Below are 27,702 nucleotides of genomic sequence, written 5' to 3' on the forward strand. Positions count from 1 at the left end.
TTTAATGGACTTACAGGTCCACATGGCTGGGGAGGCCTCACAATCATGGTAGAAAGCAAGGAGGAACAAGTCACATCTTTTATTTTATTTTATTTATTTTGTTTTGTTTTGTTTTATTATATTTTATTTTTAAGTTCCAGGATACATGGGCAGGACATGCAGATTTGTTACATAGGTATACATATGCCATGGTGGTTTGTGGCACCTATCAACCTTTCATCTAGATTTTCAGCCCTGCATGAATTCGGTTTTTGTCCTAAGAGCAAGTCACATCTACATGGATGACTGCAGGCAAAAAGAGAACTTCTGCAGGGCAACTCCGCTTTACAGAAGCACCAGATCTCTTGAGACTTGTTCACTATTATGAGAACAGCACAGTAAAGACCTGCTCCCATGACTCAATTTCCTCCTACTGGGTCCCTCCCACAACACATGCAAAGTCAAGATGAGATTCTGATGGGGACACAGCCAAGCCATATCAGTCTCCTAGGCTACTGAATTTTTCAGTTTTCAAAGAAAAGCTATAAAGTTTTTATGTTTTCTGGAAAATTGGTGTTAAAACGAATTTGAAAATTTTTACTTACTGGACTTTCTTACTTTATAACCCATGACTGGACACTTCTTATAAGAGTTAAAAGAAAAATAGAAGTGGAAGTTAACAATATGGTAAAGTATATTATGATATCATAAAACAGTATATCATATTTTATTAAAAACGGGTAATAAATTAATATGCTATGATTGCAGCAATATTTGTATCATGTTAGAAATGTCAACATGAATTCATCATTTTTTTTTTCAGGGATAACCTTTTGTAACTCATTTCAGGTTGCATTTGCTTAGCTGTCACAAGAAACAACCTGAAATACAACCTTAACGCCAAGATTTCAGCCTCTAATTCTCTAATGCTATTCTTCACTAACAGGAATCAGGATTTTCAGTGGAATGACTGGTTCCATGTTTAGGACAAACAAACTCAAGGTGAGCCTTGTCATAAAGAGACTATTTTTTTCATAAGTGTTGAAGGTTGTATTAAGTAGGATCGGATAGAACTTTCAACTTACAGGGGAGCAAACTAGTGGCCAAGAGGGAGAAATTGAAGATTAAAACAAAATAAAAATCTTGCTTTTGAGTTAGGTGTAGTTGGTAATGTCAGGACAATGCTTTCTCTGACAACTGCCAGAGAACTGTTCAGAAGGAATATGACAATTGAAAGCTGTTATTTTTCCCTGTATCCATTTACTGGTCCTGGGTGTGGCTGCAGATGTGGGCACACACCAGGCCATGAGCTCCTGCTGGGCCAAAAGCTAAATCACAGAAACTTTAGTGGTGGCAAAGGTTGCTAAAGTAACAAGATTGGAGACTTGGGGGCCTTGAACATATGGCTTGTTTTCTGAATTCTGAGTAAGTTAAGTGGCCCACAGCTCACAGTACTTAGAAACGGAGGCCCATCCATCTAGGGTAAGGAAACAGAACAGAAGAGGCTGTAGAAGATGACAGTAAAGGAAGTGGTGAAGTGACACTGGGGATATACAGCTATTTTTTACATGTGAACACTTATCGTTTACAAGTGACTAGAGCTAGTCAAAGCTTGAGAAGTCAGGAATTGTGCTTAAAAAAAAATAAATAAATAACATATGCTAATGAGGGACAGGAAACCATGAGACATTTTGCTTTTCATACGGGGCGAAGGTGACATGTTGGAGTCTTTACAAACATATCTGTCATTTACCTCAAGGCATTTGTCAAAACTTGAAGCTGTGTGCAGTTAAATATTAAAAAGTGAGCTAAAAACTTCTAACAGGCAGAATTCAACACATCCTGTAATCTTGCAGTGATGAGGTGACAAAGATCCCTATTTAAAAGCCCCAGAAAGAAGCAACACCTTAGGAACAGCAGTAAGCCAGAAGTTTCCAGTCTTACCAAAATAGAACTCAGTCATAACTTATAACTAGATCTAAAGAGAGGAATTTCATAATGATAAAGAGTTTAATTCAAAAGGAAGATATCGGAATGCTAAACCTGTTTGTTATGTGAATATTATGTTATCTACAAAGTGTCAGAAAACCATAAAGGTATGAGACAGTCCCCAGTGGAGTATCCTAGGGCTTAAAATATTTAAGCAGAATGAGTAGTTAGAATGAAATGTCATGTATTTCTAAAGGATGGGCTAATGTGTTACAGTGTTTCAAATTTTGAGTCAGTTTTTGTTTTGGCAGCCAGAACAACAACAAAAAAGTAGGTGGTGAAGATAATCTTAAACAAGCAATTTAGAAGATGATAGTGAGAAAACAATTATATGGGTGACTATGTCTTTTATAAAATCAAATGTAAACACAACTACAAAATTAGTTTGGTAAATTAAGAAGTAAATGTTTATTGAGACTTCAGAGGAATAAGTTCAACCATGGGAAGGGCAGATGAGAGAGTTTGAAAGTGTAAAAAGAGTGGAAATTTCAGCTGTGGAGTTGTGGGATGTTCTTGATGGGAATGCTAGTTGGAACTGAAAGTGTGAACAAAGGAGTGTCATCGTGTCAGTGAGAAAGCCAGAACTGGGAAGCTAAAATAATGTTTGGGAGCAAAATATGGGGGAAGGATTGGGGTAGATACTCCAAATACATACAAGCCTGAAGTCAAGAAAGGAAATAGAATGAAAAGCAAGAAGAGGTAGCTACGATTCTGGAGTTGAGGGGAAACAAAGAATGAAGCACATTTTTGTTACACCTTAATAAGCAGTTATTTGAGGCAAGGGTAAGCAACTATAAGCTCATGAACAAGGAGATTGGTAACTGTCGAAGCCATGGTGAAAGTTTTCTAAGGTGACTGTTCATTGAGAAAATCAGCATGCTTATATATTCAAAGAATTATTGCACAGAGAATGTGAGTTGACATGGATACCTGAACATCAGAAAAGTTATTATGGCCCCCCTCTTACAATGGAGCTATATGATCGCCATTCTAACTGGCATGAGATGGTATCTCACTGTGGTTTTCATTTGCATTTCTCTAATGATTAGTGATGATGAGCTTTTTTTCATGTGCTTATTGGCTGCATAAATGTCTTCTTTTGAGAAGTGTCTGTTCATGTCCTTCGCCCATTTTTGATGGTGTTGTTTGTTTTCTCTTGTAAATTTTGTTAAGTTCTTTGTAGATTCTGGACATTAGCCTTTTGTCAGATGGACAGATTGCAAAAATTTTCTCCCATTCTGTAGGTTGCCTGTTCACTCTGATGATAGTTTCTTTTGCTGTGTAGAAGCTCTTTAGTTTAATTAGATCCCATTTGTAAATTTTGGCTTTTGTTTCCATTGCCTTTGGTGTTTTAGTCATGAAGTCTTTGCCCATACCTATGTTCTGAATGGTATTCTTCTAGGGTCAGCAAACAAACACAGGAACAGAAAACCAAACACTGCATGTTCTCACTCATAAGTGGGAGTTGAACAATGAGAACACATGGACACAAGGAGCGGAACATCACATACAGGGGCCTGTCAGGGGTTGGGAGGCTAGGGGAGGAATAGCATTAGGAAAAATGTCTAATGTAGATGACAGGTTGATGGGTGTAGCAAACCACCATGGCATGTGTATACCTATGTAACAAACCTGCATGTTCTGCACACGTATCCCAGAACTCAAAGTATAATAATAATAATAAAAGAATGGAGTTATATGGAGAATGGAAGACAAATGGGCCAATTGAGTCAGTGAATGCCCTATACTAGCCAAAGTCCAATGGGTCCAATCGTTCTCTGGGCCACTTTGGTGTATATTTACCAGTTCCTGAAAACGTAATTGGGGTTGACATATTGGTGCATGTACACAGACACACACACACACACACACACACACACACACACACACACACACACACACATATAATGGCCTGTATCATCGTATATGTATATTTATATATAAACACACACATTAATCTAATTTTACCAAGAAAAGTAGTAAGGCAAAGATAAGTTACATAATTTTGCATAGTTAATAAGTGACAGATCTGAGGTTTGAATGAAGTTGTCAGGTTTTGGTGTCTGCGTGGTTACCTCTTATGACGCTGCCTTTTCTAAGAAATGAAATGAAGTGGCTGCTTTGAGGTTCACCGAATTATGTAGTATGCATTGACCTTAAACCAGAAACATCCATTTCATCTCAATTCTAACATGTATTTTATAGCAAAATAAATACATAATATCACAAAGCAAGTCATTCTGCTTTATAAAATTGCAACAATTTTTTTCATCATTCAACATAGTCTGATTCTGGTAAGTTTATTGTGCTGCTGATTTGAGTGCTAACGGCCTCTTGAAGAAAATTAGCTTTTGCAAAATAGTAAGTTTTAAAGTAGTCACATTGCAAACCCTTCCAGCAGAAAGGAGTAAAACTTCTATTACACGTCTTTTGTAATTTTTCTTTGGATCTGTTCTTCTAGAAAAAGATAAAATTAAGCCAATCGTTTTGATTGCATTGGAGGTCACAGAAAAGATTCCTTTCCTTATGGGAAATGGTCTACAAAGACAGCACCCAATAGAATCCAATTAGATGGTTAGAAAGGTTGGACTGAGTTTGCATGGCTACCCCTGTACTTGCCACATTGCATCCCTGATGAAAGGAAACAATTGTATGGCTCGTTCAACATTACGCTCAAAACTGAAATAAGTAATCACCAGTTTGCACCATCTAGTCTGTCTAAGGCAAAACATTTTAGCTGAAGTCAAAAAAGGGAAAAAACCCTTTTCAAAGACTCCTATATAGCAGAAGGAATTGAGGACATCCCTTGCTCCCTTGATTTCCTACTTAAGATTGGAAAAGGAACTCCATTTGCTTTTTGGTTATCGCTTTTCTGCAATAGATTTTGAATAATGTAAATCAATTACCTCATTCCTGTTCACATCATTCAATTTTATTCCAGTCGTCCCCAACTGGTAAAGAGAAAAATATAACTTTTCCAAAGCCCTTCAGTGTTATGGGCTCATTTATTTATTTAATAAATATTAATTAACCAGTGATGATGTGTCAAGCATGACTAAACTCAGCATTAGAGATAAAAAACGGAATATAAATAGTACCAGTTCTATTGAACATCCAGGCCAGTAGGAGAGACAGAACTGTAAACAAATACAAACACATTGAAATAATGTGTATGAAATATATTAAAACAAAAAATTATATAAAAAGTAATTTAATAAGATTGCACAAAGATCAGAGGCAGCACAGAGGAGGAAATGATTATTTCTCTTTGTACTTTTTCTGCCATCTTCAAACTTTTGGAGTAGAAAGATAAAACATTTACAGACCTAAACGTTAAATATAAAATTAGTTTACTGCCAACCTCAAAAGTGTTGTACAAAGTAACTAGTAATATTATTGGCTAAATTTGAATATGGGTTGGTCATTATATTAATATTTTACTCTTTCCATCATTGTCACAAGGCTTAGTTTCACATTTTTAGTTATGCATTATATTCCAACAAATACATGATATATTATTTTGTCATACATTTTTAGAGAATGTACTTTTTTCTACAACTTCCAGTGACTTTTCAGGATTATTGTCTAACAATTTTATTACTTCCTGAATAAAACATTTGAAGTGTTGGAATTGTTCTATAAACTACTAAATTACCAAATGTTTAAGCAACATTGTCTGTAGATGCAATCTCTAGTTATGTTGGCTAAGAGGCCATCTATAAAGTGATTTTTTAAATCACTTATTGTCCAAAACTTGAATTCATATCATTTTATTTTATTTTATTATTTTATTTTTTGAGACAGAGTTACACTCTGTCACCCAGGCTAGAGTGCAATAGCGTAATCTCAGCTCACTGCAACCTCCACCTCCTGGGTTCAGGTGATTCTCCTGCTTCAGTCTCCTTAGTAGCTGGGACTACATGTGTGTGCCACCATGCCCAGCTAATTTTTGTATTGTTTAGTAGAGATGAGGTTTCACCATGTTGACCAGGCTAGTCTTGAACTCCTGACCTGAAGTGATCCACCTGCCTTGGCCTCCCTAAATGCTGGGACTACAGGCATAAGCCACCATGCCCAACCTGCTTTCATGTAATTTTACAACTAAGGTAGTTAAAAAAAAGAAAAAAAAAAAAAAAGAAGGAGAGGATGTAATAGACATCTATGTTGTGTTTACTCAATGTATTATTCCATTCTCATGCTGCTATGAAGAACTACCTGAAACTGGCTAATTTATGAAGAAAAGAAGCTTAACTGAGTCACAGTTCTGCAGGCTTAACAGGGAGCATGACTGAGAGGCCTCAGGAAACTTACAGTCATGGCAGAAGGTGTAGGGGAAACAAGCACATCTTCCCATGGCAGAGCAGGAGAGAGAGAAAGAAGGGGGAAGTGCCACACAGTTTTAAGCCATCAAATCTTGTGAGAACTCGCTCACTATCACAAGAACAGCAAGGGGTAAATCCACCAATACGATCCAGTCACCCTCACCAGTTCCCTCCCCTGATACATAAGGATTAAAATGTGACATAAGATTGAGTGGGGACACAGAGACACACCATAAATCTCAATATCATGTCCTTAGGGAATACCAATTGGGAAATAGCCACCCCCTTTCCTTTGAGGGAACTGCTGCTTCTTCACTACAACTTTATATTTCGGATTCATCCTTTTTCAGAAAATCCTGACTGGCCTGGCGTTGCCCATCATCGTGCTTCTGTTCTTCCGGCTGTCTAAAAGCATCCTGCTTTCAGCTCCGTCTCTTCACGTCACGGTATTTTGTATTAAGTTCCTCACTGTACTTCCACTTAACTTTTCTCCTTTCTGGTTCTCTACTTCACACATTATAATTTAAAATAGACAAAGAAAGAGACTTATCCTTGCTCACTTCTATCTAGCTAGGCTGAAAAAGTGACCTGGAAATTGTTAGTGACCAATAATTTTATACAATATTATTGAATGGATGAATCAGTACAAGAATAGAAAAGTGATAAAGACACAGTCAAATTCTTTCACCTAGAGTTTTACAAGCTCAGTTCACAGGGAAATCCCCTCTCTCAGGTCCTGGAGTTAGGACAACGTAGTCTCAGAGACACCAGTTTCCATGCCTCTAAGGAAAAATCCGAATGAATGAAGGTGACCCACTTTAAGAAGCAGAGATGAGATGGAAAAAGATGGTAAGAGTCTTTGCCAGGGAAAGCCCTGGTTTATACTCAGTGAGGCTCCCAGAAGAGCCCTGGTTCCTTCAAGATTTCCTTCAAATCTGAGTTACCTTGACACCCTTCCAATAAATGACGTTTCAGTAAAACCTACAGCTGAAAATCTAATTTCCATGCCCGACAATACAGGGTAGAAGAGGAAAACAGTTTGACCCATGGAGCAGCTCTAGACAGAAATACAAACTACTCTAATAAAACATAGTATTTTTCACTTTAGTAGCACTTTAATAAAATATAAGATTTTGCACTTAGGTAGCACTTTCCACTTACCAGCACTTTCACATAGAGCAGATCACCTGAGATTTGTAATACCTTTGTGAGGATTTCCAGGTATTTATAGCCCTATTATCCAGGAAAAAAAAGTAGTGATGTTTAGACAATATGTATTAATATTTTAATTATAATAAGATATAGGGTTTATTGAATGCTTGTAATATGCCAAAACTTGTACTGAGCACACTACGTCAATTATCTCCTTAATAAATATACATTTTATCAACATCCTTCTTTAAAATTCAAGCAAGTTGTGGCATAGACGAGCACTTGCTTTGCATTGCTGGGACGTTACTTTTGCTGAAACAGCATTCTGCAGGCATTTAGACCTGTCAGGCTGTTTCGTAATATAACTAGCATTTTATTTTTTACTTTTTATTTTTTTTAAAGACAAGGTCTTACCCTGTTGCCCAGGCTAGAATCAAGTGGCCTGATCAAAGCTCACTGTCTCCTTGAACTGCTGGGCTCAAGTGATTCCTCCACCTCAGTATCCTAAGTAGCTAGGTCTACAGGTACATGCTACTGTGACCAGCTAATTTGTAAATTTCTGGTAGAGGTGAAGTCTTGGTACGTTTTCCAGGATGATCCTGAACTTCTGGCCCCAAGCGATCTTCCCTCCTTGACCTCCAAGTGTTGGGATTACAGGAATGAACCACAGTGCCCAGCCTGACCAGCATTTTCTAATCTTGGTATTTCTTATACCTTTGGTGGTTTCCATCCACATTCCTCTGTGGAAAAATGTTCCCCATTTTATAATGTCCACTTAAAATTTGAATTTCTCTCTTTATGCGTATTCTCATCTTTCAGTGGAAATTAAATTCTTTAATACATTTATTTCTGATCTGATGACCCAACAAATCTTGATCTTGTTGTGAGAGAACTGTTCTCTGCTCAAATTACTTGTAAAATGTTGGGTTAGGAAAACTTTAATATACATTTCTTCTGACAAACCTTCCAGAGCCTTTTATATAACAATGTGTATGTCTCTGAGAAGAGAATATGCTTTCCATTGCCTTAAATTATTTAACTTTTTCCTGTCACCTCTTAACATCTCCAAGGATCCCTTATGGCAGAATACTGTTAGCAAGAAATAGCATTATTTGGCACTGTAAAGTTTAATTATGTTGCTACAATCCACAAATCTGTATTTCTTCCTTTACTTGATTGTTTATTCTTGAGGGCAAAAAGTGTAAACGTGCTTACTTTTAAGAGCTTGGGAAAGTTTTATAGAATATGGTAGTTACATTTTTTGTTCTCTTTTGTTTTTTAGAGAGGACAGGGTCTCACTTTGTCGCCCAGGCTGGAGTGCAGTGGTATGGTCTTGGCTCACTGCAAGCTCTGCCTCCTGGGCTCAGGTGATCCTTCCACTGTAGTTGTTTTTTTAAATGTTAGTTAAGCTTAATGTAATTTTTTTCCATACACTTATGGTTTTGCAGAAGATAAGAAGACTATTTTTATTAGTCAATATGTTATATTAAATACTTTTTATATACATGCCACATATCGTAACAATCTTATATTGTACCACAGAGATATTAAACATTACACTAAGCCTACCATTTTTACTTAAAATGTTAAATAATCAGTAGGATAGCTGGCTTCTTTTTTAAAATTGTTTAAATATAGGAGATATTCTTTGTTTTCTGGAATGTCGATTAATGTGGGATGATAGGTAGCTTCTTAAAGTATCTTCATTTCTTGATATCCTTACAAATATTTTATGGTTTATTCATTAAGAACATTTTCTCATTTACACAATAATATTCTTATTTCAATATTAAAAAAGACTGAACTAGAGAATTTTTCTAAATCCATAAGTAGCATAGAGGGAGATATAAGGTGTATAAGCAGATAAACTGAACGTAAAAAGATCTCAGAATTGTTTTTGTTTGCCAGATCTCTAGTTTGCAACTTTTTCTATCTTCTAAATCGTGGTTCTAACAGGAGATATTTTTGTTGTTGTTTTTTTTACATTTGTCAATGTTTAGAAACTTTCTTCTATTTTTTTAAACTGGGGAAGATGTGTATCCAGCAGTACTGGTACGTGTATCTAGTGCATAGAGGCCAGAGATGCTTTGCTCAAAATAGTATTCCCTATTGTGTATGACCCTTCTATTGGCTGTCTTCCTTCTCCATGTCACCACTTCATGGCTTTGTTGTGCTTCCGGAATCACTTCTCATATAAGCAAATTATGCCCATATTCTCCTCCTGGAGTTTCCTTTTGAAAAATTCAAACTAAGACATCTGTTTAATATTTGTAAACATCTTAAATGCACAGGACAGCCCCCCTGTTTCCGACCAAAGGACTTTTTTAGTTGAAAATGTCAGTACTGCCTGGGATAATAAATCAGGCTGTAAAAAATTGTGGCTTATCAATTATCATAAATATATGCATATACTAAAATAAATATTTTGCGTAATTTTTCCAATTTTTATTTTTGTTATTCTTGTTGTTCAGAAATGCTTTGAAAAATGATGTTCAACTTAATTTCAAGGTGACACATACATGGGATATTAGAGAAACTCAGTAATAGCAGCCATGGGAAATTTACCAAGAAGTTTTTTAAGCCCACGTTTGAGGAGCTCTCACACAGATCTCTTTTGAGACACTGAGAAAGACTGTAGCAGTGTGTTCATATGGTATTATTATTATTTTTATTTTACTATTGCAACAATAAGATTCTTGGCAGCAGTCAGTGGGGCCTGTTATCACACCTCTCCTGACTTCTCCTTTGTCATACTGACCTTCATGTTGGTGAGTATGAAATGACCATATTTGCCATCTTTTAAAATTTGTGATTTGTTGTGATTTATTTAATTAAATATTCAATCTGACACCTCGTGGAGAAGCTGTCACACCTTTCTAGTATCCTTCTCCGCCCTAAACTTACACTGGAGCTCGACTGGGGCTTTGCTGGATGGTTCTTGGAAATGTCTATGGCTTCCACCTAAGCGTTTCCCTTCCTTAGGGTTTTCTCTTGCTGCATGAATATACACCGCCCATGAACATATGCAAAGACAGAGAAGGCTGGAGATGCTGGGAAATTGTGACCCCCAGGAACAAGCCTCAGTGGTATACACTCCAGCGTTTGTCTCTTGACGTGGCATCCCGAGGTGCGGTCTAAAATGCCTTTCAGAGGGCCCCACAGCAAGAGTGAGCCCCAGTTGCTCAGAGTGGTACTCCCTATTGTGTGTGACCCTTCTGTTGGCTGTCTTCCTTCTCCATGTCACCACTTCATGATTTTGTTGTGCTTCTGGAATCACTTCTCATATGAGCAAATCGTGCTCATATTCTCCTCCTGGAATTTGCTTTTGGAAAACTCAAACGAAGACATCTGTTTAATATTTGCAAATTTGGACTTTTTTCACTAGAAGAGCCCTTATATTGTGTAACTTCTCAGTCCCATACAACCTGTAATTTTCGTTCAACGTGGACACTTATTTTGGGAAAAAAAAAAACCCTTAGCTAGCCTTGAAATCTCCTACCCACTCCAGGACAACAGGGTAAACGGTGGGATCACTGTTATACACTGACCTAATTTTCCTGAAAAAAAAAATAATGCTGGCTTTTAAAAATATAAAGAGACAACATGTCTAGAGAAAAACGTTTCGTTTTACATTAAGAAGAATACTTTAAAACTCTACCCCCATCTTTTCTCAGTAACAGAGCTTAAGCATTGAGGAAGTGAACTTTAATGTCATTTGGCCTGATTCATTCAAACACTATGCCGGGAAACCTTCTGTTAAATGAGAGAAGTTAGGTCAAGGAACCAAACAAAAGCAGTAAGTAAACATCAATTTGGTTTACATGCCCATAAAAAAGAGCAAGACTGCTGTAAAGGAAAGGAAGTCAGAATTGGATGGGGATGTCTTCAATGGCTCAAAGGACTGGTGATGGGATGTGTGAAGCCTTTCTTTTCTGGGTCAGCAGTCTGAATCCAGGCCGGGTGAGTAGAACCCAAAAAAGTCATTATTATTTCGCAGCTGATTTACACACTCTTTGGAATGAGCCTTGTCTCCCTCCAGGTTTGGAAGACTCGTGTCTGTAGCCAAGCCTTCCCCCTCATCCAGAGCAGTGACTGCCCCTGTTCTTCGAGCCTTGACAGAAAGGCCAGGGATTAAATGAACATTGAAACCGGACTGCACTCACTGTGGCCAGCTAAGGAGCGTCAGTGCACTGGCCATACAGGATTGATAGCAAAGTAGCGTTTTCTCTTTTCTGTTCTTGCACTGTATAGATTTAAGGGGAATTTCAGAATATCAGATGTCAGTTTGCTATTTGTCCAGGTCATTTAAAACATTTTGAAAAGAAAAGGATTTCAAAGGAGCTTATCAAAAGTTGCGTTTGGCATGGAGTTCCGCGTGACATGCTTCAACGTAAGAGTAAAATGCCGTGGCCAAGTTATAACTCCTGGATGCGTAAGTTCATCATCGCAGCACTCACAAAGCCCACACCGGAACAGTTTTCTTTCAGGCACTTAGGTGAAAGGTGAGCAATGTTTGATTTCCTTCTGCTTTCATGATAAGTAATAGAGTGGTCATTTTCTAACAGTAAATTAAGAAGTAACAAATGGATTTCAATTTTCACAATTTCACTCAGGGTATCTTTTGAAGTGTGTATTATTAGTTTGTACTAATGCAAAACTACCAGCTGAAACTAATCTTCCTAATGAGGTTCATTCGTCCTTTGACAAGGCAATAGTTTCCTCAAGAAAAACTTAACTAATAGTGTGGCCGGTACCTTATAATTAATTTTCTTCCCCAATCCTTGCAAGCATGAAAACAAACAGTAAATTTTTCATTTGTTCATCAGTTTCGCACAACTGTTTAGCAGAGATATGCTTGATTAATGGATTTAATTTGTTCCTTTCTTCTGTAGTCGGTTTTCATATTACCTCGGTTATCAGAGGATAGGACCATAATGTGGGCATTCTCATCGCGGTCCACTCCATCAGTGTCAGCGCTGGCTTCTAGCTCCGGGTCCGCATCTTTAACCTTTGTCGTCCTGCAGAATCTTTCATCAATCTGTGTTACAGTCACCTTGGGAAGAAAAGGCAGAAGCACTCAGTCAGCACTTACAGGTAGTAAAGTGTGTCATTATTTCTAACAAAATGCTGGCAGCCGTGCACCTTTCATTTCCAACCGAAATATGATTTGTGAGATCAGCAACCCAACTGTTAAAAGAGACAAATGGAAGGTACCGGTCTGGTCACTACAAGGCCCTCTGTAAAAACCAATACAAAATGCCTAATGCTTTCCTGCATGCTGAGCGCTTTAAATGACTGGGGCTAGTTTTGCAAATTGAATATTATTGTCAGATAATGAAAGTACCTATGTAGAGGTCAAATAGCATCATAAAGTATAATGGCAGTTTTCATAATACTGACCGTTTCATAGTAGGGCACAAATCTCCATGGTTCAAATCTGTAGTTCACTTGACTTTTCAGTGTGACATAAAAAGTCATAAACTCTGACTTGAGGGGTTTTCATTCTTCTTTTTAACTCAAGTGTAATGTAGACTTGTAGAAAAATGTAAATGCTTAAGAAATTTTAAAAGATGCCTTTCTTTAGTACGTTTTTGACTCTCACATAAAATGTAAAACTAAAACATATATTTAGATATTTTTATGCATAAAATGTATAATATTTGTGACAGGAGTTACCTTCTTGTATAGAAAGATAATGACCTAGAGTACAATGTTTACAGAAAACGTGTTCTAAATACACACTGTTCGTTTAAAGAAAATTTCAGTAATTTAGTTTGGATACTGAGTTCCATGACCTTTCTTTTTATATAATTGAGAATCTGTTAAAAATAGTTAAAATGGATTTTATTATTTGTCATAACATACTTGTCAGTATTATTCAATATTTCTATTATAGTATTATGTGCAAAAACTTGAAATTAATACTTCATTGAATATCTCTGGAACAATACATATAAAAATGATTTTTTGACATTTATTCCAGAGAATATTTTTTTAGCCTTCTTTGGAAGATAAAAATACAAGCCAAAATAATACGCCTGATATTTAAGAAAACTTTTCCAATTTATGTGTAACTGGGCTAGACTTGAACTGATGTACTGGCAAGATTTAGGTTCTACTACCAACTTTGTCATTTACTGTTTTTGAGTTATTGGACTAGTCCTTCATTTTTGTGACAATAATACCATATTCATAAACCTCTTATTTATGCAAATGTGAGGCTCTGTTACATTACTTCAAAATGGACCAACAATTTTAGTGCCTACCCACTGTGGACTAATTTTATCAGTATTCCTTATTTTGGCATGCAACGTTCTCAGCAATCTAACCATTCAGCCACCTATCCCACACGTACATTTCATATGTACAATATACTTACGAAACCCTCCAGTCATCCTGAACTTCTTACTAGTCTCTCTACTCCTTGTGTATGATTATGCCTCTGTCCCTGTGGTGTACCCTCTTCCTGGCTAGTGCCTTCTCACCCTCCCTCCCTACATCTCTGTTCAATAAACTTATACCTATCTTTATCGTTCAGATCATTTCCCCTTACATCCTGAAGTCTTTACAAGTTATCCTTGTTAGTATTAATTTCTTCCTTCTTTGTGGCCTCATAGTACACTGTTTTTCATTCTTCTAATGTACAAACCACAGTAGAATTAGAAAAATAGTTGGGGCATATATGTCTGTCTCTACATGAATTGTCAGGAGTACCTATTTTCCTTTTTCTTTTTCTTTTCTTTTCTTTTCTTTTTTTTTTTTGAGACAGTCTCCCTCTGTCAATCAGGTTGAAGTACAGTGGCTCCATCTCCGCTCACTGCAGCCTTGACCTCCTGGGCTCAAGGGATCCTTCCATCTCTCAGCCTCCCGAGTAGCTGGGACTACAGGCACATGCCACCACACCTGGCTAATTTTTTGTGTTTTTTGCAGAGGTAGGTGGGGTTTCACCTTATTGCCCCAGCTGGTCTCGACTCCTGGGCTCAAGCAATCCACCTGCCTTGGCCTGCCAAAGTGCTGGGAATACATGTGTGGGCCACCTTGCCCAGCCTAGACTACATGTTTTTCTAATTTCATTTTTGTCTTTGCCCTGTCCCATAGGCAGAACAAAAATGCTTGGACCAAACTAGAGCTCACTAAAAATACACTGAGTGCATAGATGAATAACTTGATCATAAATTGTAAATAATGTTTATTGCTTTCAAATTACAAAAACATTTTGCCAGGTATTAACATGAAAACTACTGTGAAAGGTATTCCACATAAAACATGAGGCAGCTCACCTCAGAATTTAGTTCACAATGTCTTACCCATTACATGCAATTTAATATGTTTAATTTTTGGAACTAAGATAAATCCTTCCTTAGGACATCTACATTTAAAAATAAACATGCTTCCAAAATGATAGTTTATTTAAGGAAAACACTATAGGTATAAAAGCTTGCTCTTATTTTATATTTTCACAGACAATATTTAAAGAAGTAGATTCATGAAGCAAAATATTACATAGCTTCATAAATTTACACACAGCCTTGAATTTCTTAAATTATTTTATTCCATAAACGTTCTTATTCTTTTTTTTTTTTTTTTTTTTGAGACTGAGTCTGGCTCTGTCGCCCAGGCTGGAGTGCAGTGGCCGGATCTCAGCTCACTGCAAGCTCCGCCTCCCGGGTTCCCGCCATTCTCCTGCCTCAGCCTCCGGAGTAGCTGGGACCACAGGCGCCCCCACCTCTCCCGGCTAGTTTTTTGTATTTTTTAGTAGAGACGGGGTTTCACCGTGTTCGCCAGGATGGTCTCCATCTCCTGACCTTGTGATCCGCCCGTCTCGGCCTCCCAAAGTGCTGGGATTACAGGCGTGAGCCACCGCGCCCGGCTAAACGTTCTTATTCTTATCCCTCAGGTGAATGCTGCCAGGATCCATCAATACATATTTTGAAAATTGTAAAATTGGTTCATGCTGCCCACATACAAGAGAGAAAGAGGAGGGAAACAATCAGCAAAGCAAGTTTTATATTAGTTTTAACTTAAGCTGCTGCTGCAGTTAGGAACTTTGATAACGGATAAGAAAAAGAACTTTAAGGAAAGTTATTAGTTATTGGAGAAAGTTTTTAATAAAAACTATTTGATTTAAATCACAGGTCTAGGAAGTTCCTCCCACTGTGGGTCTGCGCACATATAAGGGGAGACATCTCAGGTCTCTGTTATAATCTCAAGGATTGTTCTTTATCCCTGAGCAGTTAATGGAAACAAAAGAGGTTACAAAAATAAAGTCTAAATATGCTTGACTCAAGAAAACCTGAGGCTACCCTTTGAAATTTCCTGCCTCTCTGTTGTATCTGCATAGGCATCAACAGTGTTCTGACCATTCGTCCGAGGATTGTCTCATGCGGCCTCAGTCACCCGTATTTACTTTGTCCAAGAGTTACTGCTGACCATCTGTCAGCATTTCACCCTTTTCTATAGTCCCCTTCCAATTTACAGAAAAGATAACTACTTTTATTATTATCATTATTTAAAATTGTGTTTACTCAGCCTTAATGAAAACTATTAAAACAGTACAATGTGCAGTTTATATTAGAATCTGCTAGGCCAACTTGAGTTTAGATCAATCCACACTGCACTACGTTCCTGGTGTCTTCTGACACTGACACTCACTGTTCATCCTTCTTCGACAAGTCCTCTCAACAAAAGCAGACACAGATCTACCAAAGCAATGAAGACTGTGAGAGCACAACGTAGGATAAAATGAAACTGAATGAAAGGATACTCCAAGGCAAAATAAAGAAAAATGAAATCTGTTTCCAATATAGACAATCACTTGTGTTAAAATATAACATACTTGATTCATTCAAGCCACAATTTCTTAAATGTAATTGATTTATAAGTATGATTTAGACTGTCTATAGTAACAAGATCTGGCAAATAGTAACTTTTCATATTAGGGACTAAACATAATTTTTCTTAATTTTTATTTTATTCTCGACAGACATAATTGTTGTAATTATTTAGTAAAAGTTGAGTTTATAAAATGTTAAAACCATTGTTCTCATACAAATATAAAATATGCATATGTCAACTTTGAGCTCTGATTACTGAGGGAACCAGAAAGAGTCTAAAATTAGTAAAATAAAGATTTGAATCACAGAGATTTATATCCTCTACCACAGGGGTCCCTAACCCCTGGGCCGTGGACTGCACAACAGGAGGTGAAAAGTGTGGGTGAGTGAGCGAAGCTTCATCTGAATTTACAGCCGCTCCCCATCACTCATATTACCACCTGAGCTCTGCCTCCTGTCAGATCAGCAGTGGCATCAGATTCTCATAGGAGCACAAACCCTGTTGTGAACTGCACATGGGAGGGAGCTAGGTTGCACACAGCTTATGAAAATCTAATGCCTCATGATTTGTCTCTGTCTCCGATGGGACCTTCTGGTTATAGGAAAACAAGCTCAGGGTTCACACTAATTCTCATTATGGTGAGTTGTATCATTATTTCATTATATATTACAGTGTAATAATAATAGAAATAAAGTCCACAATAAATGTAACATGCTTGAATTATCCTGAAACCATCACCCCTGTCCCCTGTCTCTGGAAACATTGCCTTCTACAAAACTGGTGACTGGTGCCAAAAACATTGGGGACTGCTGCTCTACCAGTTGAAATGTATTTCCATCAGCATTGAATTTGAACGATTTCATTGCTCTGACCATGAAGAATGTGCGTAACTCTCAGTTTTCTGCAAGTTAACTTCTATTAATAGCTTAGTCAAGGACATTAAAAGGTACACACCCCAATAGCATCGGATGATCCCCAGAGTCTCTTAGGCAACAACTGGCATGCCACTGAAAGAAAACCCAGAAATCTCTTTTGCCCATGTCCAAGATTTTCTGTTTTTCCTATTTTTATATTCAAAAAATTTCCTCAATTGTTTTTGCATATTAAATTAATCACAGTGCTGTATTCACATTTCTATACAAATTTTAGATTATCTCATATTCTTTTTCTTTCTCCAAGCACATTTATCCTTATAGCTTCCTTTTCTTATTAGTCCATGCCAGAGTATTGCAATATCTTAGAAATGCACATATTCCTGCAAGAAAATGTGAAGAATTAAAAAAAAAAAATCACTCAATCTCAGAAATTTACCGTATATTGAGCCTTTCATGACCAAGAACAAATTTGAAAAGAATGACATTGTTTCATTCTCAAACTCTAGGCAGAGAGAGAGAGGCATAGTTGCAAAGACAGAGATGAAGGCATGGTGTAGGAGAACACAAATAATTTAGACCTCTGAATTCTCAAAGGATTTGTGCCCTCACTTTGGGAATCAGTTATATTATAGGTAGTTATCAAAGTCTTAAATGAAGACATATTAATGTGCAGTTTACACTACAGAATCTGAACATTTGTTTGATGTCTAGGTTTTAATGGATGAGAGTAAGAAATTTTTTTTTAAATCTAATTTTTCACATCTTAGAGACTATCCATGATTAATGCAATAGTAATTTGATTATTAAGCCTGGTATAAGAAAGGCAACACGTTTTAGGAGAAAAGAAAGTTTGTTTTATAGTGTGATTACTTGACTATAAATTCAGGTATGTCCTTGAGGCCATATTAGCATGGGAATGTGTTTGCCATATTACTGGTTGTCTGGAAACTGATGAAACAACAAAATCAGAGTAATAGTAGGGCTTTGTAAAACAGCCTTGGAGATACAGCTATGCTCATTTGCTAAGATATATAAATCTGGGACAGAACAGGAAATTTGTATGAGATAAACCATGGGTTGTTAGGCTTTCAGTTGTCACCTAAAACTAGTGTGGATGCTACTGACAATAGAGTGTACTTAAATCCTGCCTATATGTAAAATGGAATGGATTTAATGAGCTACAGAGAAGTCCAGTTCCTTTTCTGACTTTATTAAAAGTTTATAATTTGTAAGCTTTAGCAAATAGCAGAAATAAAGCATAAGTCTAATTGTAAGTAAATTACAAAGGAATATTAGGAGCCCCTTACTGCAGATTCTGACCCCCTGGTGTAAACTGAGTATTAGTATCTAGCTGTCTTATTTATTGGATATACCAACTGCTGTATGTATTTAAAATTTTGATCTATCATATTTCACAATCCAGTAACTGAAAGGGAGTAATGAGTGATAAGAAGTAAAAAGAAGAAAGGATGGTATAATAGACAGTCCAGAGATACTCTCCAAATCTTCTTATACATTATGGTCATTCAAAATGCTATTTATGTAAAATTTTCATTATCTTAGGGTGTGTGTAGATTTAGGAGATGTAGTACTTATTAGCACCATAATTAATAATCAATGGATATTTTCATATGATATAAAACATCCACATCTTCTTTAAAATTATGACAAATTTACCAGATATCTGAGTGACACTAGGGTATCTTCTGTTTAATTCCAGGATCTCTTTTGAAAACATTGATCATAATAAATAGGTATGTTATGTGAACATATATCACTGAAATTTTTATTGCTGTGTTACAATGTTGAACATAAGACATAACCCTCAAAGATGTAAGACAAAAACTTTGTGATTTTGTAAATAGAGAGTTTGCTACTATCTATTCTAAAAGGAGTGATTAAACAGTAAACAAAGGGTTAAACAAATGACACTGGCTTTGAGGATAAAGTATAATTCACAAATTAGTAAAGCTCATAAATGAACTTAACAATTAATCTTGAGAGCATCAAAAATGTCCCTGTTATTTCTGGGGAACAGGGGGAGTAACAGGCATTACCTCTAAATTGCTCTGTCAAAAAGATTAGTTGAAAAAATTTTGTTAATGCCAAAATTAATGAGAATTATTATTTGGCCCCAAAATTAACTCTCATAAATCTTGAGAAAGGCTTTTAATTTCTGTATTTTTATTTTATGGAGACAATCTCTCAATTACATTATTGTTGTTAATAAAGTAGCATAAATACACAGTAGCATAAAATGTGTTTGATCGATGCTAATTTTGAATGCTTATAAAGAAAACACGAGACAGTCACTAGAAAAATTGTGAAGAGCAAATAAATTGAATTATTCCTGACTCTGACTTCACAAATTCAAATGTTGCTGCTGCAAAGAAACTTTTTGTAGATTACTTAAGGTAATAAAGTAAATAGTTACGTTTTGGAGATGACAAATAAGAAGAGGATCTTTCTGCTAAAGAACAACAGCAACAATAATAGATTCAAAATGCTTTGCATTGAAAACAAATGAGAAATAAAGATGATATGATTTAAAGAAATGTGTTTTATACCCCACAACCTGTCCCAATCATCATAAAGACATTGATTTAAATAAAATTGTTCATATGAGAAAAACGGCTTTATGAAATATTAGTGGAAAACTATAATTTGAAATCGATACGTCAGAGAACATTATCCAAAATTTGTAAATAAGACAAGAAAAGTAGTACATTCTTCAATGTTATATGAATTGAAAAGCCACAAAAAATTGTCTAAGGAATGTATTTAAACTCACTATTTAATATTAATTAAGGGCTCTAGAAATAGTGAAGTTACTTGTGAACTTGTAGACATTTGTATGGTAGAATTGCAAAATAATTTCCATGCAGTGTAACAAATAAACCAGAGAATTATGACATTTTTGGATATCAACCAGTTTTTATCTAATATGGCAATCTTATCCTAACTTTGACCATAAATATCCTAGCTTCTGGGATGATCTTTGAACTGGTTGTAACATTTTACTACTTCTTTGACACATGTTTATTTGTATTTTCATCAGTCATAATTTTCTTTTAAAAATTTTGTTAATTATAATTTTATATATCAAATATATAACCAAATTAATAACTTAAATATCATAAGAAATATTAGCACCTCTCAAGTTTACCTACATAGGTTGACAAAAAATATTTGGATATTTTAACTGGAAAATTTAAGAAATCACCTACTATTGAGCAACCTGAAATATTAGTGGAAAACTAATATAGGAAATTTTACTTTTAAAAAAATAGAATAACTGATTAGCAACAGTGCTTTAGAAATAAAATTTTTAAAAATTGTCTAAACTGCTTTTTATTTTATTAGAATTACATGAATTTTCACATAATGACTTTCATGGATGCCCTTGGGGGGAAACTAATAAATATAAAAAGTACCTTAAAAGTTGGCAAAATAATAAGCTCAATATGAAATATTCGATGTGTGCAGAGTGTGGAAAGAATATTGTCCCTAGATTGAGGCCTACCATAAATACCAATACAACCTCAGGAAAGCAATTTGAAACTCTTAAAATAAATCTATAAAGTGAGGAGAATTGATTAAATTTACCTTGGAGGAAATTTCTAGAAATTGAATTGTTTTCCAGTTTATGATTTAACTATTTTATTTTCCACCTAAGATATCTAAGGATAGCTCAACGGAAGACAAAATTTTATCATTATATTGAACACTAACACTAAACAACTACACTATCACTAAAATCTGGGAGAAACTTTCACTAACAAGGCCAAAATGTACTCAAATAAATGCACCATGCTGACCCTCCAGATACACCATAATTAAGTTTGCTGGGCCTCTCCTGTAAATTTGAGGTATTTCCTGAGATTGTAAATTCGAATACCCGCCAGAAGCCGCAGACAACAGAAACATACAAATCAGACTTTATTCTCATTCATAGAGAAAGTTGGGCTTACATAGCAAGTGAGTACATGGCTTGTCTAAAGTAACTCAAAATGTAAACACAAGCAAAAACAAAAACAAAAAATTAGCTTAAAGGACTATGCAAACCCGATCAAACATATCTGTGAAGGGAAGAAAGTCCTGGTCTACACCACCAAGAAATGTGCCAGTTAACTGCTGAGAACCACCATCTATGAGCCACTGTTTGTTCTTCCACCTTTTTACACAACCATAACATTTTTCCCCATCACTTTTAGATAGTGGTTCCCAGAAATACTATACAGATCTGGGGCAGAAATGGACAGGTCTTGGAAGTTTACACAGGACATGCGGATTGAGTAGTACAGAGAATACATGTGGGGAAAATTGTGGGAAGCTCTTCCCTGGGTATTCTTGCTTATTATTCATATTCAATCTCCTTCTGTCTCTCTTTAATAGGATAAATTCAGAGTGTTTAAGATGACCAGAAAGTGGAAACGACGCATTCCTTAATCATCCAGCCACACAATGTTGAATGATTGCTGCTATTTTGAAATTGGGTGATGAGTTATACATGTCTACAAGTCTTCCAGGGTAATCACTTAAGGAGTACCTTCTGACATCAAAATATACACAGAGGAGAAACAAGGAATCCCTCCTTGTTTATAGATAAAAATATGACTAGAACTGGTATTTCTGGTTGAAGTATTAGTATATTGAAAATAAATAAAAGTGAGAACTCTTACAAGATTATTTATTAGAAAAGGAGAAAATAATGATTCAAGTTGGAGGAGAATAATCTCTTGAAAGGACTGGCTACAAGAAAAATTTGGAAAGCATTTACTTTGTGTAGTCAGATAGTATTAAGGCTTGGATTCACATAAGGGAGACAATAGAAGAGATGGAAGACAATTGAATTGGGGAAAGTGTTGGTAAAAAGAGATGGAAATAAAAATGAAGATAGATGAAATAAGGAAGAAAAAGAAAGCTACAAATGAATAGCATAATTATTATTTACCCTAGAAAAATTAAAACATAGAAATGTCATTAAAAGTCAAAAATGGAGAAAAATAAGAAGTGAAAGTGATAAAAAGATGATAGAGATGTAGGAAAGAGAACAGATGCAAAGTTCAAAATATTAGTTTTCCTGCAGAAGAAAGTTGAACAAACTCAATAATCAAATATATAATAAAAAGGCAGTTTTTAATTTTTTAATTATTGTTGTGAAAAAATGACAAATTATAAAAATAGAAGGGGATTTTCAATACAACATAGAATTAAGTGATCACATATAAAAACTATCTAGTGAAAATATGAATTTTGAGCATAAATAAAATATAAATCTGTTAGAATCAATGTTAAAAAAAGAGGTAATATGTAAAAAAAAGAAGGAAATAAGATAAAAAGTGATGAGGCTGGTTTCAGACCTAAACACATATTAGAAGCCAAAAAACAGCAGAAATGTCAGAGGTTTGAGTAGTATAACAATGTATTCCCAAGTATTCTATTCATCTGATCCTTTGCTTATGATGATAAAAGGTAAGCCTAGGTATCCAAAAACATATTCTACATCAGTCAGAGTCTCAGCAGGATGACATGTTTAGAAAGCCACACCTCTTAACTCCAAAGGTTGCCCACTTGATGTAAGGATTTAGTTTTTCTTGGGAAATATTTATTTAGAATTATGAAAAGGATATATAGTTATTTAGAAAGGGTGTAACTTATTTACTAGACTAGAACTTATAAGAGTGCACTTCAAATAGCACAGAATATTCTGGGATGAAAAGGGTCTCGGTTCATCAAGTATGAGGTATTTTGGATCCTTTTACAACACACTTTAAAAAATTTCTCCTATCATCTGGCAGATAACAGCAGAAATTCCTATCCTTTTTCAAACACAAAAACTAAATAGAAAGTAAAATCTAAAACAATGACAAGAAAATAAATTATTTCATAACTTGTCATATCTGCATGATAGGGTTATTAATTGAGACTTTTATGAGAAACAAAAATCTCCCTTCTCCCTTCTCTTGCACACTGCACCTTTTAATGTACAAATACATGACTACTAAATGGAAAAATTTCCATGATGAGATCATATTGATAAAAGTAATAAATGAAGATCTTCGGGCAATAAATCAAACACAGTTTAAATGCCAAAAGATTTTGAAGGAAATCAACATCATCAGGATACATGGCCGCATAATCAGAAACATGCCACAAAGAAAGTGTCAATTTCCTGGTCTCAAACAAGCATGACTATGAGATACACTCTTGTGGATAATAGGTCTGAGATATTAAGAACATTTGATGCTATATGGATGCTCCACTGCTACCATCCAGGTCCAAGCTGGCATAAGTTATGCTGACAAAACACAGCACAGAAAGAGATCTGGGTGTTGCACCAGAGAACACCTCAGCTGGCCCAGCTATGCTTCATCCATCTCCAGGGATGTGGTATACATTAATATTACAGAGTACAACGGAGTACAGTGCACACAGGCATGAAGTCAGTCGGTATTTATCACTTTCAGGTTCTACTGGCTAACAAGGAATCCAAATATTTTCCTAACTTAGAATAAGGCACTAGACAAAAAGATCTGTTATCCAGACATTTTGGAATCATCATACTAAAAGGTTCTCGGAGCAGCTACAAGTCCTGTTCTGCGACTCCCTTGGGTTCAGCTAGAAATAATAATTCAAAAAAAGACCAGAAACTTATAATTGATTGATTACTAAGGCATAGGAAATCCTACTCTATTAGTTAAAAATTATAATTTTGAAGACTATTTAATAATAGAAATATTTTCATGTTATAAATTTGTTTGAGAAAATATGTAATCCTACAGTTGTATGTATTATGTATTTTCTCTTCATGTGTTTCTAAATATTTTACTAGTTGCCCTTTTCATAAGTTGAGACATTTCTTGTAATAATTCATGCCTTTGCTTATTTTACACAATTGATAAACTAAGCATTTAAAAATTTTATAATAAACCACATAACATAAAATATGTGGTAATGAAAATTGAGCTCTCAGAATACATATTAAGCTTGGAGTCTACAATAGTATTGACCTATTTAATTAATTTAGTGAATTAAACACAACTACACAATTCAGTTAAGAATGAAAAGGCAGTCCTCTAGCTGTCTGATCATTTCATGTTCATGCTAACTAATTATTTCAGCCAACTTACATTAAATTGTCTTTGTAAAATAATCTGCTAAGGACCTTCAAAATTATAGTTCTAAATAGTTTATTAATTGATCCATACTTCTTAATAACCAAATATGCACAAAAGCAAATAGAAGAAAATAAGTGAATTGCTTAGTTTGCCACATCTTCATGTGAATTAGTAAAGCTCCGTGTTTGGTATAATTTGTGTGTAAATGATCTGTGGGTTTTAGTTAACTGCAGTTCGATATTGTTCAATTATACTTGAAATATAACACAGACTTTGCACCAATAACTATGTTGTATCCTAGTCATGATTAGTAATGTGTTCATTATATGCTAATCTGGGTAGAAAACATTTTGCAAATTGCTTTCAATTTAGAAGAAGCACATTCAATACATTTTAGGAGAAAAATGATATAATGAAAACAGAGAGCACCCAGGAGAAGTAAGGAAAATGGCAGATACTCTGCATTTTATTTCAAAAGGAATAGTTGAGGAGTATGAACTGTTTAACTTAGAATTAAGAAGACACAGAAGAAAATATAGCTGTACTCAAAACATACGACGAGCTGTCGAATGTAAGAAAGAGTATGCTTGCTCAGTATTGTGTTAAGATTAGACATTACATGAATGTTGGTTATGTTCAAGAGATCTATTGTACAACATGGTGACTATAGTTAATAACAGTGTACTCTTTCATGAAAATTGCTAAGAAAGTAGATTTTAAGTGTTATGACCACAAAAAGAAGTATGTAAAGTAATGCATGTGTTAATTAGCTTGATTTAGCCATTCTTGGTGTGTATCTAAATAACACTGTATACATATTTCAAAACATCATGTTGTACATTATAAATATATATAGTTTTTACCTGTCAATTAAAAATGAATAAGTCAGCAAAACCAGAACAAAACAAAGGCATATTTTAAATCAACATAGGCAAGAAGTTTATATGTTCTCTTCATCATTGTTGTGGTCTTCACTGTGAAGCTGGAAGCTCAAACTCACTGGATACATGAAATTTAAGTTAGTAATCTGCCTCTCCAAGATATAATGTATGAAATTATTACACTTGTTCAAGAGAAAGATGTTAAGATTCCTTTGGTTCTAGATTTTATGAGAATTTGTTGGTCATGTAAATAAGTACTACCTAATATATCTGAAGTGAAGCCTGAGTGATGGATTTTCACAATTAACTACTCTATTGTAGGATGTGAAGTCATATAAACTATTTCATAAGTTCTCAAAGAACCGTGCTAACAGAAATAATTAAAAGGAAGTATGATCAAGACCCTTACTGTCAAAGTCAGACAGAGTTCGATCTAATTTAATCCCCCCAAAATTTATAAAATCACTTACCAGCAAAGTCTTAGAATTGAGCTAGGTAGACTCAGGCATCACCACACTCAAGTGATCAAATCATATTTTTAGACACCTTCCTTTTTGGTACATTCGTCACCTCTCTCTTTTTCTCCATCTCTCACAGCAGTTATTTCATCTGTTGTGCTTCATTTTCTGCAAGTTCACGTCTGTGCTGAGACATATGTCCACAAGCATATCCAGGCACACCTAATTGTTAAACTTCCTGATCTTGGAAAGTATAAAGATCTACTTTCTCTTGCATTTAGGGGGATTCTAAAATAAGTATTTCCATTGACCCATTTATGTATTTGTTTATTTATTTTTAATTAATTATTTAATTAATAATAATATTATTATTATTATTGAGAGAGTTTCGTTCTTGTTGCCCAGGCTGGGGTGCAATGGCGCAATCTCAGCTCACTGCAACCGCCACTTCCCAGGTTCAAGCGATTTTCCTGCCTCAGCCTCCAAAGTAACTGGGATTACAGGCATGCGCCACCATGCCCAGCTAATTTTGTATTTTTAGTAGAGATGGGGTTTCTCCGTGTTGGTCAGGCTGGTCTCGAACTCCTGATTTCAGGTGATCTGCCCACCTCAGCATCCCAAAGTGTTGGGATTACAGGCGTGAGCCACTGCGCTTTTATTATATTTACTTTTGAATGTATTTCGGGAAACATCTCTGTTGTTCACAGACTGAGCCTACAACAAATCAATACTATTGTGGTGCTTGAGGCTTGGAAGAACTGAACAGAAAAATCACTTGAAGTGAGAAATAGTTCTGAAAATGATAACAAATATCTAGTACATATACAATTAGTAATTTAAAGTGCATTTCAGTCGGCTTACCCACACAAACCACTGCCCCTCTTGCTTAATTTTTCAGTCAATCTTTTTACCCCTAAACATATTACTAGACCCAAATTCTAGCTATGAAATGGTGATGGCATCTTTGTATAAATAGAAAACAATTTAATGGAATCCTGAGCTATTAACCAAGTGTGAAATCTTTATGTGCATTTGCTTTGTGGGGCTTTTAATATACATAGTTTGTCAATATATTTAGCCAATGATCATAAAGTAAATTAATATTCAGTTATTTTCTCATATAAAACACATTTTTTGAATACCAGTTACATGTCAGACAGTGTCACAGGAATAGATAAAACATGATTTCTAACCTGGCAGAATTAAATTATAATGAAAACCAATAACCAAATATGTTATTAGAATAAAATATAAACACACACGTGTGTATGTGTGTATGTACACCGATTTATTTTTAAAATGTTAGTAAGGCCTTCAGGGAGCCTAGCAAAGGAAGCTGGCAGTACTGACTGGAGGGTGTGGGGCACGTCTCCAAACTGGCCTTATCGGGTGTGGAGGAGTTATTCTGAGGGACAAATATAAGAGGCTCCACATAAAGGAAGTGACATGAAGCAAAGTGTGAAGGGTATGAGAAATGCCAAAGCTTTTGTCCAGACGGTAAAGCAATGTGGCAGTGGTATGGGCACGTGCACAAGAAGGCAGGAGGCAATCGGCGCTTATTAGTGTTTGGGGGAACTATGTAAACATTTGGGCTTTATTGCTTTTTTGTGAATGAACAGCGTTTTAATTTGCATAAATACCTCAAGAACAGAATGCCAAGACTTGCTTTTTCTGTGCATTTTTCACATTTTGAGATTATTTGTTTTTCTTTCTCATCCCAACTGCTAATAAACTGCTACTTTCTGCTTGAAACTTGCCTTTGTTAGGTGTAAAGGAAAATAATCACAGTAATAAAATCTAAGGTTTCATTTGTTTTTTTGTTTTTAATTAATAAAAAAAATTAATCTAGCTCTCTTTTTATCAGGTAGACTCCAGTAAAGAAATCTGAACCATTCCAGTTATTTTAACAGAGAACATTTAATAAGCAATTTTGTATAAATAGCTATTGGTAGAGTGAAATGCTAAATTAGAAATTGTATATAAAAATTATTAAGTAGAATTATTTAGTAATTCTATTGGGAAATTATTATACAAATAGAAATAACACAGAGGTAGTAACTACACAAAGTAGCCACCATTGTCAACACTTA

At 35.4% G+C, this 27,702-nt stretch overlaps 1 long non-coding RNA gene across 2 annotated transcripts; it reads left to right on the top strand.

Annotated features, from left to right (window-relative positions):
• The first annotated feature begins 452 nt into the window (after positions 1-452).
• Positions 453-27,395, top strand: LOC106995953 (uncharacterized). Of its 2 annotated transcripts, XR_013414603.1 has the most exons (6): positions 453-666; positions 926-981; positions 6,641-11,944; positions 12,335-12,536; positions 18,873-18,906; positions 21,548-27,395. It is a non-coding gene; the product is annotated as an uncharacterized LOC106995953 (long non-coding RNA). The 2 variants fall into 2 exon arrangements; XR_013414602.1 differs by lacking the exon at positions 18,873-18,906.
• The last annotated feature ends 307 nt before the right edge of the window (positions 27,396-27,702 follow it).

This window comes from Macaca mulatta, chromosome 2 (assembly GCF_049350105.2).
Source record: "Macaca mulatta isolate MMU2019108-1 chromosome 2, T2T-MMU8v2.0, whole genome shotgun sequence".
NCBI classification, from domain to species: domain Eukaryota; kingdom Metazoa; phylum Chordata; class Mammalia; order Primates; family Cercopithecidae; genus Macaca; species Macaca mulatta.